The sequence below is a fragment of the Danio rerio genome, chromosome 6 (genome assembly GCF_052040795.2).
Source record: "Danio rerio strain M-AB ecotype USA chromosome 6, GRCz13ab, whole genome shotgun sequence".
NCBI lineage: Eukaryota > Metazoa > Chordata > Actinopteri > Cypriniformes > Danionidae > Danio > Danio rerio.
The window spans coordinates 51767235-51781796 of NC_141026.1; the positions used below are offsets into that span (position 1 = coordinate 51767235).

The window sequence follows — 14562 nt, forward strand, 5'->3', positions numbered from 1 at the left end:
CTGGCTGAATATTAAAAGTCTGTGTGCATTTATCACATTGAAACAAATGTAACCATTAGTCCCTTCAGCAAGAGTTATTGGCCCTTGTTTCTATACGTTATTTCCTAATTTATTTTATAATATTTCAAATAAAAAAAAACATTACTAATTGTATTAACTAATGCAGTATGACTTTTTAAATGATTACATGCAATAAAAAGATAACAGTGAAAATCAATGCTGAATATTCAAGCAGAATCTGCCTTTGCCTTTATTTGCTTACCAGTCTCTGTCCTCGATCAGGTATGTACATTTAAACTAAGTCTGATTAATTTACCATGCTTAATCGAAATATTTCATTTAAATTAACTTTTAACAATAAAACAAATAAAAGATTACATAAGATTTGAAAAGATTGTATTTGAACAGCTATTATCCTCTTCTCAGATGGCATCGAGGCCAAATCAATGTTAGCGTGCTGCGTGGACCAACTTTGGCCTGCGGGCCTAGTTTGGCCATCTCTGCCCTTGATCATACTGTAGAGTATGTCGTTTTTTCCTTTAAGAAAAGGACTATTCAATAAAGCCTCCGTTGTAAATGATTTTTAACATCACAAAAAATGGAAAAACAAATTATATAATCATTTACATATTAAAGTCAAATTGTTTCGTCCCCTGTATAGATATTCAAACATTTATAAATGTTATGTGAATATAATTCGTGATAGAATATAGTAAAAATATAATAATTGTGCTAATATAGTGCAATTTCTTAGCAACATGCTGCTTTGTTGCTAACGGTGAGTTTATGGACGCGGTCTGCTGACGTTGAAGACGTACAAAATAGAAAAGCGGAAGGTTTTCAGTTGGCCTGTCGCTTTAAGTCAACCGTCAACATGGGTCTGTGACCAGTAAGGATAACGTTTCTAAAGAGCTCCAAAAAAGGTATTGTATGCTTGAGTATTGTGATAATATTGAGAGAATTTGACAGCTGTGACTTCGTTTCACATCAAATTTAATAAAGAACAAAGCTTGCTGCAATTTATTGGATTGTAGGAGTCTGTTTGATAAGTTCTGTTCACACGTTCAGCTGCCATCTTATTCGTGAGACTTCAGGTTCATTGGTACTGGAAGAAAAGTATATTTTGAGTACAACTCTTGTAATGTTAAATATAATGTTGGAGTTATGTTTGTAATGTTATAGTTTTGAATTTCGCAGACACATGCCTAATGGTTGTGGTTAAAACTAGTAAACATGTTAGACTTGTGATATTAGCGTTAATAAATCCAGCTCTGGATCTACCGCAGTGTTTTTGATGTTTTTACACACAATTTGTATAAGTTATAGAAAATGACAGACCCGCTGTTAAAATGTTTACATAGCTTTAAAAAGAGTTTGTAGGTCTGTTCCAGCTAGCATAATACGCTTGTTTGGATTTTATACATTTGACCTTGAAGGGGTTTTGGATCCAGATTCCCAGATAGCAGGCAGTAATCGGCCCGAGCTCGGCTGCCCTCCGGCGCCTCCGGCTCCGACTCGGCATCGGCGAGTGTTATCCGGGCCGAGTGCGGCCCGCAGCTCGCTCGCGCACATGCGGTTGTGATGCGGCTGTAAAGCACTGGCCCGATTCCGGTCAACCATATGGCAACCGATTAAGGCTGATGGCAACCGATTAAGTTCTTATTTTATCTAGTAATCTGTTAGCTCCACGTTTAATGATAATTTGAGAAAATATTCATGGTACGATAGCAAAAAAAAAAAAAAAAAAGAATATTTAGTGTGGATGGTCGCAATGTTTAGACGCAAACAAAACAATATTATTTATAAATAGATTATACGTGTCATCTAGAGAAAAACTATGTAAAATTCGCTTATTTTTGTGATAGCACGCTCCTGTGCTGACTGTTTTTGTTTTAAAGCAGAAGTTGGTTTCATAATAAACACATGCGTGACTAAACTCATGATCCACACTCCAATCCAGACGGTGGCGGTAATGCTCCAAAAAGCTGGTTGTCAACCACCATGGCACGAAGATCACAAGAAGAAAAAGTTTGGTTTTTCAAACATTTCACGTGTATTCCGGTCAGACAGGTAAGCTTTTTACTGCTTGTGTACTGTATAATTAGCGAATTTAGAGCTTAAAACATTTCCACGGTGTTTGGTTGTAACAGCGTTTAGTAATTTAAAACAGTTTGATACGAAATGTAACTTGCTTTAAGAAACACGACTGGAGCTAATGTATGCTAACGCTAACAGTTACAAACAGCCTGAAAGTTCATTTTCCTTTAACACAATGTTAGATTGTAACGTGTGTAGTAACTGAAAACTATTTTAATTATTTTAAAGAAACATGAAACGAATTTGTGTGTATGCTAACTTTGCGTTAAAGAAAGTTTCTGTAGACGAATCCATTAACTTACATGGCAAAACGTGTTTTTTTCCTGATTTAACATTATAAAGTACCAGCTGTTGAAAAAATCATTGTACAGGCGTATACTTATCCAACAGTATTAATTCTGTGATTGTGTAAATAAAAACTAATCGTTTTGAATTAATAAAATATTATTGTTTATCTTGTTTATGCAGTTAGTCACGAAAAGTGATCGAAACTCGACTGTTTACTATTCTCTTTAAATTATCCAAGAGAAATATATTACTATGCACTTTAATTCATATGTGTTAGCCTATGTGAATCAATTATATCTTTTGTTCAAGCTGTAATGGTCAGTTAATGTAAAACTGAACGTCTTAAAGCAGATTTTGATGTTTTTTTTGTTTGTTTTTTATGTTATTGACAGTGAAAAATTCTGATTTAAATGAATGTGTAACAATATTTGTTGGTTAAGTCTCATTGTTCTTGTTTAACAAAGGTTAGTGAGATCATTTTGCAGTACATCACGACCAAAGAAGTCAATGGCACACTCTTTTGAACGTGAATAGGCATGCTATAGTTGTGTGCTAAAAGTCCATTATAAGCTGTAAACTGCTGATACATTTTCAACATAGATTGAGCTTTTCAGACATTATATTACTAATTGCTTCACAAACAGCTGAAATGGTTTATTGTTATTGGCTATCATCATCAAACATTTTTCACAATGGTAGGTTAATCTTCATGGGTACAGAATAATGCATGTGCTTGACCATCTTACAAATCTATGTCTCAGATTCATAAGGCTGTCACTCTGCATGAATCTCCGAATAAATCTTGTGCAACCTTCTGTGTACTGATTATTTACACTATAGGTAATATAGGCATTAATTAACTTTGATAGTATTTCAGGATTTGAACTTTTCTTTACGGGAGGTTAACAACAATGTGATGTTTATTATAGATGCATATGAGGAAGCTCGACTCAAACATCCACACGCAACTGTGATTTCTGACTGGTAGACAGATGAGGATGATGATCGCCTGTCATACATCTAAAGACAGAACAGGTTTGTTTGCAATTATTTTAAACACATACTGTCAACATTGTCATTGATCTATTACAACCTGTGAGTTTTGCCCTGGCACTATACTAAAGTGATGTTTTGTTTTGTAAATGTATCTGATCAAGGGACAGTATAGATGCATCTATACCGTGATGAAGAAAAATTACTTGGAACAAAGAGGTTGGATAAAAGGCAGGTATGAAGATTTCAGAAATCAATGCAGCACCACAAGTACCATCACCATCAATGACTATGGCAGAAATCTTAAGACCACCATGAAGATGCACAGATACTGTACATTCCAGTACACCAGGCGTGTCCAAACTGCGGCCCGCGAGGCTTTTTATAAATATCAATAGAATCTGGCCCGCTATACAAAAATGAACGTAATTCAATAAATAACCACCGGGTGTCGCTATTACATGCATTCAATTAAGCAGCAGTTCTTGTTATGATCTGTCTGTCTGTCTGTCTGTCTGTCTGTCTGTCTGTCTGTCTGTCTACACACAGTTGAAGTCTGAATTATTAGCCCCTCATTGATTTATTTCTTCTTTTTTAAATATTTCCCAAATGATGTTGGAGAAAGACTTATGTTTTATTTCGGCTAGAATAAAAAGCGGTATAAATTTTTTTATGAACCATTTTAAGGTCAAAATTATTAGCCCCTTAAGTCTTCAGAACAAACCATTGTTATAAAATAACTTGCCTAATTACCTTGACTAGTTAACTTGATTAACCTAGTTAAGCCTTTAAATGTCACTTTAAGCTGTATAGAAGTGTCTTAAAAATATCTAGTCAAATATTATTTACTGTCATCATGGCAAAGATAAAATAAATCAGTTATTAGAAATGAGTTACTAAAACTAATATGTTTAGAAATGTGTGGAAAAAAATGTTTAACTCTCCGTTAAACAGAAATTGGGGAAAAAATAAACGGTGGCTAATAATTTAAGGGGGGCTAACAATTCTGACTTCAACTGCATTTATATATATACATATATATATGTGTGTGTGTGTGCGTGTCTGTGTGATGTATGTAAAATTTGGCCCGCGACGTTTGTTTTTTTGCATCTGGCCCTCGGCCCAAAAAGTTTGGACACTCCTGCAGTACACCTATGAACATTTACAGTCTTTGTTCTAGTGCAGTTTGAGATCAAGACATAACTTATTGCATCTCGTGATGTCTTTGTAAGAATTGAAGACATCACTAAATTTGTTAAGGTTTAATGCAGCTAGAAAGTAAAGATCAACTAGAGAATATCAGCAGTGTCTAACCCACTGTTGTATTTACAGAAGTTGTATGAGAATAAGCTACAGGTTGATTTATACTAATCTGTTATTTTTCTTTTTTAGCACGACTGACTGAAGTTTTAAAATCATGCAACGTCATAAAGCAGCAGCTGGGCCTGATTCTCACAAAACCAAAACAGACGTGATGAAATTCCAGATGTAAACACATTTGACCTTCCTTTGGCCAATTTGATTTGGAAAAGCTTGAAAATCAACTAAAGGAGCAGCCCGAACAAATGAAGAAACTGGTAAGTTCAAGCTCTTGCTAATTTCAAAGTGTTTTAAGTTTATTTGTTTTTTTATAGTTTTTTTTTTGCTTCGTAGGTAGCCTTCTTTTTTCCTAATTTTTTCTTTTTTTTTACATTAGTACTTGTTCACTACTAATTATCTGTTTATCTTTTAATCACAGATGGAGTGAGGACAAATGTCCATACCACGTCACTGATAAAGAAGTGGAAAAATGCATTACAAGGTAGCTACAACTTGCCCCTGACCGGGATGGAGGAAGAAAGAAGAGAAAGCTAATGTGTCAAATGTCTACATCACTATTTTGTTTTATTTTTTAAACAACATTTTAAGTGTATTAGGATGTTCCCTGATACTTGAACAATTTGTTTCTTTCATTTGCATTTATATGTATATGTATATAAATGTGTGTATGTGTGTGTGTGTGTATATATGTATGGTATGTAGGTATGTATGTATGTGTGTGCGCCAAATTCTGAAGAAACATCTTGATACATTTTTAATAAACGTAATACAAATAAAATTATAAATATAAAATTGCACAAGACGTGTATATATATGAAATGTATAATCATCTCACTCATGTCTTGCTGTTTGTGCAATTGATTTTGTTCAAGTTTATTTAAAAATAAGTTTGACTTTATACTTCTGCAATTATTTATATATATATATATATATATATATATATATATATATATATATATATATATATATATATATATATATATATATATTTGTTTGTTTATTATTATTTTAATGTTTTATTAAAAATGTTTCAAGATGTTTCTTCAGAATTCTGCAGTACTTTTTACAAGTTTGACTTGGATATTTTGCGGATTGTCATTGGTATTTTTAAGATGTTTCTTGCTATATCTTAAATTGGTTTCTATATTTAGGTTTATGTAAAATTTAGCTGTTTGTACAAATTTTTAATTCAAGTCTATTGGGAAAACAGGGTTGTTTTAAAAACATCTGTGTTTGTGTGTAATTTTTAGATTTTTTGTTTAAATCTTTCTGTGTGTCTTTAATGTGTTGTTTTATTGTTGTTTTTATATTGATATTCTTGTGCACTACAAAATTATTTATACAATTTTAGTACTATTTTTTTCTTGCAATTAATAAACGTTTAACATTTATTTATTTTGTCATTTGTCTGATTATTTTCGTTACAGAATGTGTATGCAGTTTGCACTTTATTCAAAGGTTAAACACAGTGCTTACACTTTGTGTTTACATTATAGCCTGTGTTTGCTGTTGTATAAATTGAAATGGTTGTAATACCATATATTAAGTACCAATGTAATACCAAAAGGTTTTATAAGGTGTATAAATACGGAGTCGCGCCAGCTCCGGGCCGCAGCGCACATTACCCTCGCGCCGATTCTGGCGCGGATGCGCAGCGTCGGCTCGCTTACGGCCGCCGCATCTGGCCCGCTTGATTCGGGCCGGAATCGGGCAGTGAGTCCACAGGCATCCGGCCCGAGTCCGGCAGCCGGAGTTGGGCCGAGGGGTAAGTCTTCGGCAGGCGACAATCTAGCCGGAACTGGCCCGAGTGTATTTTGCTATCTGGGTTTGGTCTTTGCTTGTATAAAATGTACTCAACTCCTTCCAAATTTTAGAAAAAGTACAGAGCAGGTTTTGGTCTGCACTCTTAAAGTCCCAATGTAATATGAATACTTTATTTATAGCTGGTGTTTTTAATAATTTTTTTTCAGCAGAATATCATCAGTTTTTTATCAGTTTATTGTTTGCATCAAATGTGCAGTCAACAGTTTTTACATTAAATTAAGCTATTGGAAATTCAAGAACATATAAGAAAGTACAGACAAAGTGAGAGGGGTCTGGATGCAGACCTTGTGCAGTGCAATCTGAGCTGCATCCAGTGATTTTTAATGCACTCACCTAACCCCACCCTTAACCCTATCCGTCACAGTGAAGTCACTCACTCCATTTGAGTGCATTGTGTCTGACATTGCATCGCTGAGTGATGGAATCTCAGCTTGCATCTTAAAAGCTGCATCCAGATACTATTAGACAAAGTGGGTTAAACATAACTCCGTGACATACAAAACTGTTTTTTTAGAGTAATAATTATGTTCTTATAAAAATTGTTTTCATTCATTTATTTTCTTGTCGGCTTAGTCCCTTTATTAATCCGGGGTCGCCACAGCGTAATGAACCGCCAACTTATCCAGCACATTTTTACGCAGCGGATGCCCTTCCAGCCGCAGCCCATCTCTGGGAAACATCCACACACACTCATTCACACACACACTCATACACTACGGACAATTTATCCTACCCAATTTACCTGTACCACATGTCTTTGGACTGTGGGGGAAACCGTAGCACCCGGAGGAAACCCACGCAAAAGCAAGGAGAACATGCAAACTCCACACAAAAACGCCAACTGAGCCGAGGCTTGAACCAGCGACCTTGCTGTGAGGCGACAGCACTACCTACTGCGTCGTCAAAATTATGCTTTTATAAGTAAAAACTCAATTTTTTTGTAAATTTGTCGTGAATGATGTGAAATAGCAAGTTTAGAACCAAGCTTATTATATTAAATAGTATAATTTAGTTACAAATAAGGCTGAGACTGAAATTTTTTTTTTTGTGGAAATAAATTAAAAACTGTACGGAATCAACTGAAAGTGAATTAAATATAATCAAAAGCTAGACTCAAAATACAAAAAACATATATTAAAAGTTTTTTTCTAAACTAAATTCGAGAGGATCACATGCTTATGATTGTCAATTGCTGCTCCCGCATTAGATAACACATGGTTCACTAACTGCATGTTCTCCCTGTGCCCGCGTGGGTTTCCCCCGGGTTCCCTGTTTTCCTACCACAGTCCAAAAACATGCGATCTAAGTAATTTGACCATGCCAAATTGTCACTATATACAGGCTCTTATGCTGTGTTCACACCAGACTTGGATGAAGCGTCAAGCCTGAGTGATTTACATGTCAAGTCAATGCAAAGATGCGAATAGGCATCCTGCAGTGCAAATGTCAGCTGAAGTTCACATTTTCTAACTTAAATGATACGCTCGGAACGCGCGATATGCGTGTTAAGAATGTCAAATGCACTAAACGATCAACTTGTGCAGCCTTATTCATGGGAATCGCACCATTTGCGCTGTCTCATTTGTGCAAATTGTGGCGCAGAATGCCTATTCACGTCTTTGCATTGAGTTAACATGTAAATCACTAGCGCTTGATGCTTAACGTTTTAACCAATCAGCTCAGCTTAGTCGGAAGCACTGCTGAAAGCCTCCATCATTCAGGAATAGTTTCTGGAGGGGTTTATAAACTCACAGAGCTAGGTGCAACTCTAAAAGTATCTAGTGGACTCAGACACAGCGCCGAACAAATCTACGCTATTTTTCAGCCTTCTTAAAGCACATAAAGCTACTATCTCAATAAAATCCATGTTAGCCATTTATCAATAAAGCTAGAGTCACCAGGCAGACAGAAGCCCTGCAGAAAGTGCAAATCTGCTTTTATTGTGAAGTGAATTTGATACGCGAGTAAACTAACAATGTTTATGTGTCTTTTGTAAACACAGCATTAGTAAGCAGTATAGCTATCCCTATAATCTGTCATTGGCCATCAACAAGTCATGGGAGTTCACTGAAATCTACCTCAATCTCCCCTCACGCCCTGTTAACGGGAGGGAGCCCAGTGTTCGAGAATCTTATAAGCTCAGGGCTCTCTCTATTGACAGCATGCAAAACATGCTTTATTATCAATCATCAGCTAAGTGTGAACTCTTCAAATTAAATAAAAAGACAAAAATATTACATAAAAACAATTATTAATATTATCTTTCAGGTCTGTCTGTCTATCTTGGTTTCTAAGAAGATTTGCTGTATTTCGGTATATACAACAATACACACCTTTTGTGGGTGTGTTTTGCTAAAAAAAAAAAAAAAGCAAAGCTAAAAATATTACAAAAGACTACACATGAAATGAGGTTAAACTTGGGGACATTTCCCCTGGTTTTCATATGGATGTCATTTGATCCAATGCAGGACCTCACACTTGCACTTTGAAAGCAGATACCGTAGAAGAGACCTTATAGATGTGTAATGTCTTTTAATATTTCCTCTTGTGAGTGGTTTAACCTGTGGGTTCTAGTCGATGTTGAGATTTTATTAGACAGCTGCAGCTCATATATACCGAACTGTACGGCCTTGTAATGGATGTTTCCAATGGAGTTTGCGAATGGATGTCTGCAGTCGAGAGCCTTGGCCTTGACGTAACTCTTTTAACAATATGACTTTGTCTTTTCAGATGATGGTGTATTCATGAATTGTGCATATTGAGGCCTTTACTGTACTTTGGAAGACTTTTACGAAGCCACTTGCTTGGTCTCAAGAGGTATTGTATCATTTTGTGGGATGAACTCAGTTTTATAATGGTTTGGGAAGGAGACGGTCAAATAATGACTCTTTTAAATAGTGCAAATGCTTACCATGTGTTAAGAATACTTTTGTAATGAGATACAATAACACTTTTTGTAAGCATCTAAAGTACTGTCAGTTGTCTGGCCGAGTGAGAAGATTTTGTTTGTTTTTTTTTGCCGCTGTTAAGTATGGAATGTTATCTTTTGTCATTTTAAAATTGGAGGGCTGGATTTCATCAGTCTGTTTAAGAAGTTGGTTCACATTGTTTCCTTACTAGGGAATTATTATGACGAGCCCGCAACGATTCTGAGGTTTGGACACATCAGTTCGCTGAAGGGAAGGGAAACGTTTTTACTTTGGCATTGTGTTGTTGTAGGCTTTTTATTATTATTTGCCAGCCAGGAATTTGTTCTCCTGCTTGATTAGAAAATGGGAACTTCACGCCATATATGAACCGCTCCACCAGGGTAAGTGCGGACGTCAAGTCTCATCGATTTGATCTTTTGGTTCGGGTTTTTCAATGTTAAGCCCAGGTTTGAATCCAACAGTCCAGTCCAGGAAACATACGTGCAACTAGTTTGTAACAAACAAGGCTGTAATCGTCGTAGACTATGATCGTAATGAAATAATGTTCATTTTTGGAGGAACTACTCCTTTAATGATCCTCTCTGCATTACCTTTAAAAAGTAGTCAATTACAAATTACTGACTACTACACGTAAATTGTCATTTGATGACTACTTCATGTAAAAAGTAATCAGATTACTAATTACTTTACTTTGAAGTTACTTTTAAAACATATAAAATATAGATACAAAAATACAAAATCAACTGCAGCTCTTTCAGTAATTTAATATTCTCTGAAAAACTTTACAATGGGTTGGTCACAGCAGCTTGACATTTTTAAAATACCTAAGGAGTTTGCCCAAAACTTCATCATTTACTTTTTCCAAACCAGTTTTTCTTCAAGACATGAAGAAAACTGAACAACTGTAACTACTGACATCCATAATAACAAAAAAGAAGTGTATGGGTGTTCTGTGTTTGTTCAAGGTAATTAGTCTACCGAAATGTGTATTCCATACAAAGCATGAAGCTGATCGGTCAGTTCTTGTCACGTGACAAAGACGAGATATGTCGACTTAAACTGAACTAAACTGAACTTAAACTCTGAAAACTGGATGAACACAGTTTCAATTTACAGTAATATTCTATGTTAAGCTGCTATGACACAATCTACACTGTAAAAGCGCTATAGAAATAAAAATGAATTGAATATGTGAACTGCCCCACACAACTATGCTTCTCTTCACATTCAGAAGATACCTTCACTCCCGATTCTGCACAAAAATACAATTTTAGCCTGTTTAGGTTTTTGTTGTGTTTTTGGGTGCTGGTGTCTTCCTTGGTGACGAATGTTGACAGAATGCTTTCTGTTCAAGTGCTTGAACAAGTTGCTGGTCGAGTTAAAAGCAGTCAAAGTTCTTTAGAGACTGGACATAGACTGAATTTCCCAAGAATATTTTTGTTTTTACGCTCAATTAAATCAAAGTAATATCTGTATTTCCACTTGACGAAGCAGCCACTCTCGATAGCAACCATTTCAGCTCGCATTCTCCAGCAATTTAAATACGCATGCTCATTAACTGACATTGCAGTGGAAAACGTGATTTACAAGAAGCATTTTTTTCTTCTAAAAACTATATTTGTAACGCTAGGAATGCAATTAAATTGACTTTAGTAACTGTAATCAAATTACACAAATTTAAAATGTAATATGTTACATTATTGCATTCCTCAAAAATGTCATTTGAATACAGTAATGCATTACTGTGGAACACGTTACACATAACTCTACTCCTCTGTTTGTAGTTCAGACAATGACATTTTAAAGGAGACATATTTTGCAAAAAATGCAGTTGGTAAATACAGTCGTGTGGCAACAGTGTGTGAATATAACCAGACACTAATGACAAAAAATAATTAATTAGTTTTTTTATAATCGCACTGCATAAAAACAGTTTGCAGAAACACTTTGATCGACATTCTCCCTTTTGTAGATCTCATCAGATGAGGAAAACCCTACTCATGAGTGACAATCTCTCCCTCATTAGCATAGACAGCCCTGAGTGAGAAGCAGCCGTCTGGCTTTAGAGTTTTTACCTGCTGAAGATAATGTCAGCGACTAGGAGGATTATAAATGTAGAGTTTTAAGGTGCACAAATGAACACTGCAGTCTCTAAACTGCCTTCTTCTGAACCACTTCTTTTCACATTTTCAGTTTTCACAGAGATAACATTTGTCCTGTTTTGAATCTATGGTCACAGATAAGCATTCCTAGCTCCTCCCTCTTTTGAAAAGAGCATAGACTTATTAAAATTTAAAGTGACAGTCACGAAAACAGAACTTTTTTTAAAGCCTAAAGGGGCAATTTCAGAGGGTTATAATATATTATTTGTGTGGTATTTTGAGCTGAGACTTCACATCCTATAATGAGCTGGACATTCAGATCCTATAATCTATCAAATTTTTCTAGGTCAATATTTTTCAATTACTTTCCCTACCATATGTGGAGTCACATGACCCCACTTTAAGACTAAATGATACTTATTATGATTTATACTTATTATATTATTATGATATTGTACTTTTGCCAAGGGCATGTGAACAGTCCGGCGCAGCCTTCACATTCTCCTGCACCTCTCAAAAAATGTACTAACACATCACAATGATGTGTAGAAAAAGCTTTATGATTGGTCGGTTTGGTATCGTGACGACAGAGGGCAAAGACCACCCTTCATTCAAAAATCTCTCACTTTTATAATGCGATTGTATTTACTCTACAAAACTTGTCGATGAACTATGTGGGCAATAAAATAAATAAAAAACATTAAATATTCAATCATTCATTAATCGTAATCAAGATAAAATGTTCAATTAATTGAGATTTTGATTTTTGGCCAAGTCGCACAGCCCTATGATAAAATCAAAGAAGGTGGGACTCGCCGGATTTAAGATCCTCGTATGTTCAAAATCAGTGATCTACGCTGCCTGATTGAGAAACAATATAAAGTGGTTCTCAAATCAGACAAGAAGCACTACATTCAATTCCATTGCTCCTGATAGCACTTAATGTACTTTTAAATGGCTTTTCATCTAATTTTATGCTTGAACAGTCAAATAAACGGTTAGGACTCTATTTTTATTAAATTACAATATCAATGCTGTTAAGCAAATCTTATGAAATTGAAGATAGTCACATCAACCTTTTAACCGGAGGTTTTTTGTGGCTGAAAAACACTTCAGTGCATTAAGCCCATTGCATGCTGCTATTGTCATGTAAAAATTATCAATAGGAGATGCACTCTTTCCCTCTTCATATGCACCCAACACTTTCTTATAAAGCCTCTTCTTCTTTGGAAGAATCTTTTCTCTCTATGTATATGTATTTAAAAAAACTACACATCTATATAGTATTGGTACTCTATGATTTGAAGCCATTTGTATGTCACTGCTTGTAGGTGTTTCCCAATCCTGGCTTGCAGTTGGAAAGGAATACGTTGCATAAAACATATGCGTAATAGTTGGCGCTTCATTCCCCTGTGGCGACCCCTGATAAACAAGGGACTAAACCAAAGAAAAATGAATGAATGCTTCTAGAAACCAGTATATTGACTACACAATCTAATTTCCATGTTCATCCTCTTTGGAAGTGAATATCTTGCAGTCAGTGTCTGTTTTTCTCCACCTTTTGTAGTTTTGTTCTTGTTTTTTGAGAATGTCATGCTTCTTCTGCTGGTTACTGATGCAGACAGCCTTTGATGTGCCTCTTTCCATTTTAAAAGTTGATAAGCTGGTTTTATTTGTCATTCTGACTTGGCAGGACCCACTAGTTTAGATCGGCTACTCTAGCACGTTGTTTTGCATCAGAAAGCCAATGATCAAAGACGCCCATCCCATTAACAATAATAATTGGAGCAGTGGAGCATCACGCAAAGACATCGTAACTAGGACACAGTCATGCTTCTACGCTTCATAACTTTTCACTGAACAGAGTAAAATAGGCCTTGTATTAAATCTTTTTATAGATTCTTTTGACAAGCAAGAAGCGTGATTACGAGCCTCAGGCTTTCGTGCAACATGATCTCCTGACAGTTGGCTTTTATTAGTTTAACTGTAACCACAGAAAGAAATTGTCACTTGTTTTTAATCAGTTTCACAGCATTTGCTTCAGTTCATCTGTTGTTATTGGCCAACTTGTAACAGATGAAGCTGCTTTTGAGTGTCAGTATGGAAATGTGACTTATTCTCCCTCTCTCCATTTAATATTTCCAAAATCCCAGCCTTCGTAACTCTTGTTACAACCAGAAAGCATTACCTCATGGCACCCAGAGCCACCATCCTTGACTAGATTTAATATAAACAATCTGCTGCCTTCTGGATGTGACTCACAGACTCGTTCTGAACTCTCTTCCGTTACGTCCCTCGGCCAGCAAACATTATTTCATTACTTTTAACAGAAAAACCACAAAGTCCATGCTTTCATGCTTCCAAAATAGTTAAGCCTGCAGATGGTTATTATGATAGGATAAGTTAATGTAAAAAGAGTAGTAAACTGAAGTCTATGGAATATTTTGGCCAATTAATTGCGTATTAAGAGTTTGCATTGATAAACGTTGCAAAATTAAGCATCCTAATTTATTTTCATGCTCAGCTTTGAACTTTGAATTTTTTGAAATAGCATTTAGTATAAGACAAGACTTCAATATGTGACTAAATATGTACCATTAATTTTTTAAAATTAATTTTCAGTTATTTAATAGATTTTATAGTATTAATTTCTAATATTTACAAGCATTAAAACAAAATAAACATCGATCTGTGAATCACAACATTTCAGATAAATTTTTTTTTTAATTTTGTATATTTTGTGTGTGTGTGTGTGTAATGTGTATATACTATATATATATATATATATATATATATATATATATATATATATACTATGTGTATGTATGTGTGTAAGTGTGTGTGTGTGTGTGTGTGTATGTATATATATGTATATATATATATATATATATATATATATATATATATATATATATATATATATACACAGTTTAATTTTTTTTTCTTTTTAAATATTTTCCAAACGATGTTTAACGGAGAGAGGAAATTTTCAGAGTATGTCTGATGAT

The 14562-nt window shown here is 35.0% G+C and overlaps 3 long non-coding RNA genes across 5 annotated transcripts in view; all 3 read left to right on the plus strand.

The window, feature by feature from the left end:
• The window catches only part of LOC147843665 (uncharacterized), a 628067-nt gene that overhangs the window by 225825 nt on the left and 387680 nt on the right, over positions 1–14562 (plus strand). The gene's annotated exons all lie outside the window — the stretch shown is intronic.
• LOC141386361 (uncharacterized) overlaps positions 787–14562 on the plus strand; it is a 39766-nt gene continuing 25990 nt past the window's right edge. For both annotated transcript variants that reach the window (XR_015494242.1, XR_015494243.1), the window contains exons 1-2: positions 787–923; positions 9253–9339. This is a non-coding gene — a long non-coding RNA (uncharacterized LOC141386361). The remainder of the gene's footprint in view (positions 924–9252; positions 9340–14562) is intronic.
• LOC147843669 (uncharacterized) lies at positions 2018–6089 on the plus strand. Of its 2 annotated transcripts, none has more exons than XR_015494219.1 (6): positions 2018–3225; positions 3315–3420; positions 3543–3613; positions 4771–4955; positions 5117–5320; positions 5734–6089. It is a non-coding gene; the product is annotated as an uncharacterized LOC147843669 (long non-coding RNA). The 2 variants fall into 2 exon arrangements; XR_015494218.1 differs by having other exon boundaries at positions 2018–2070.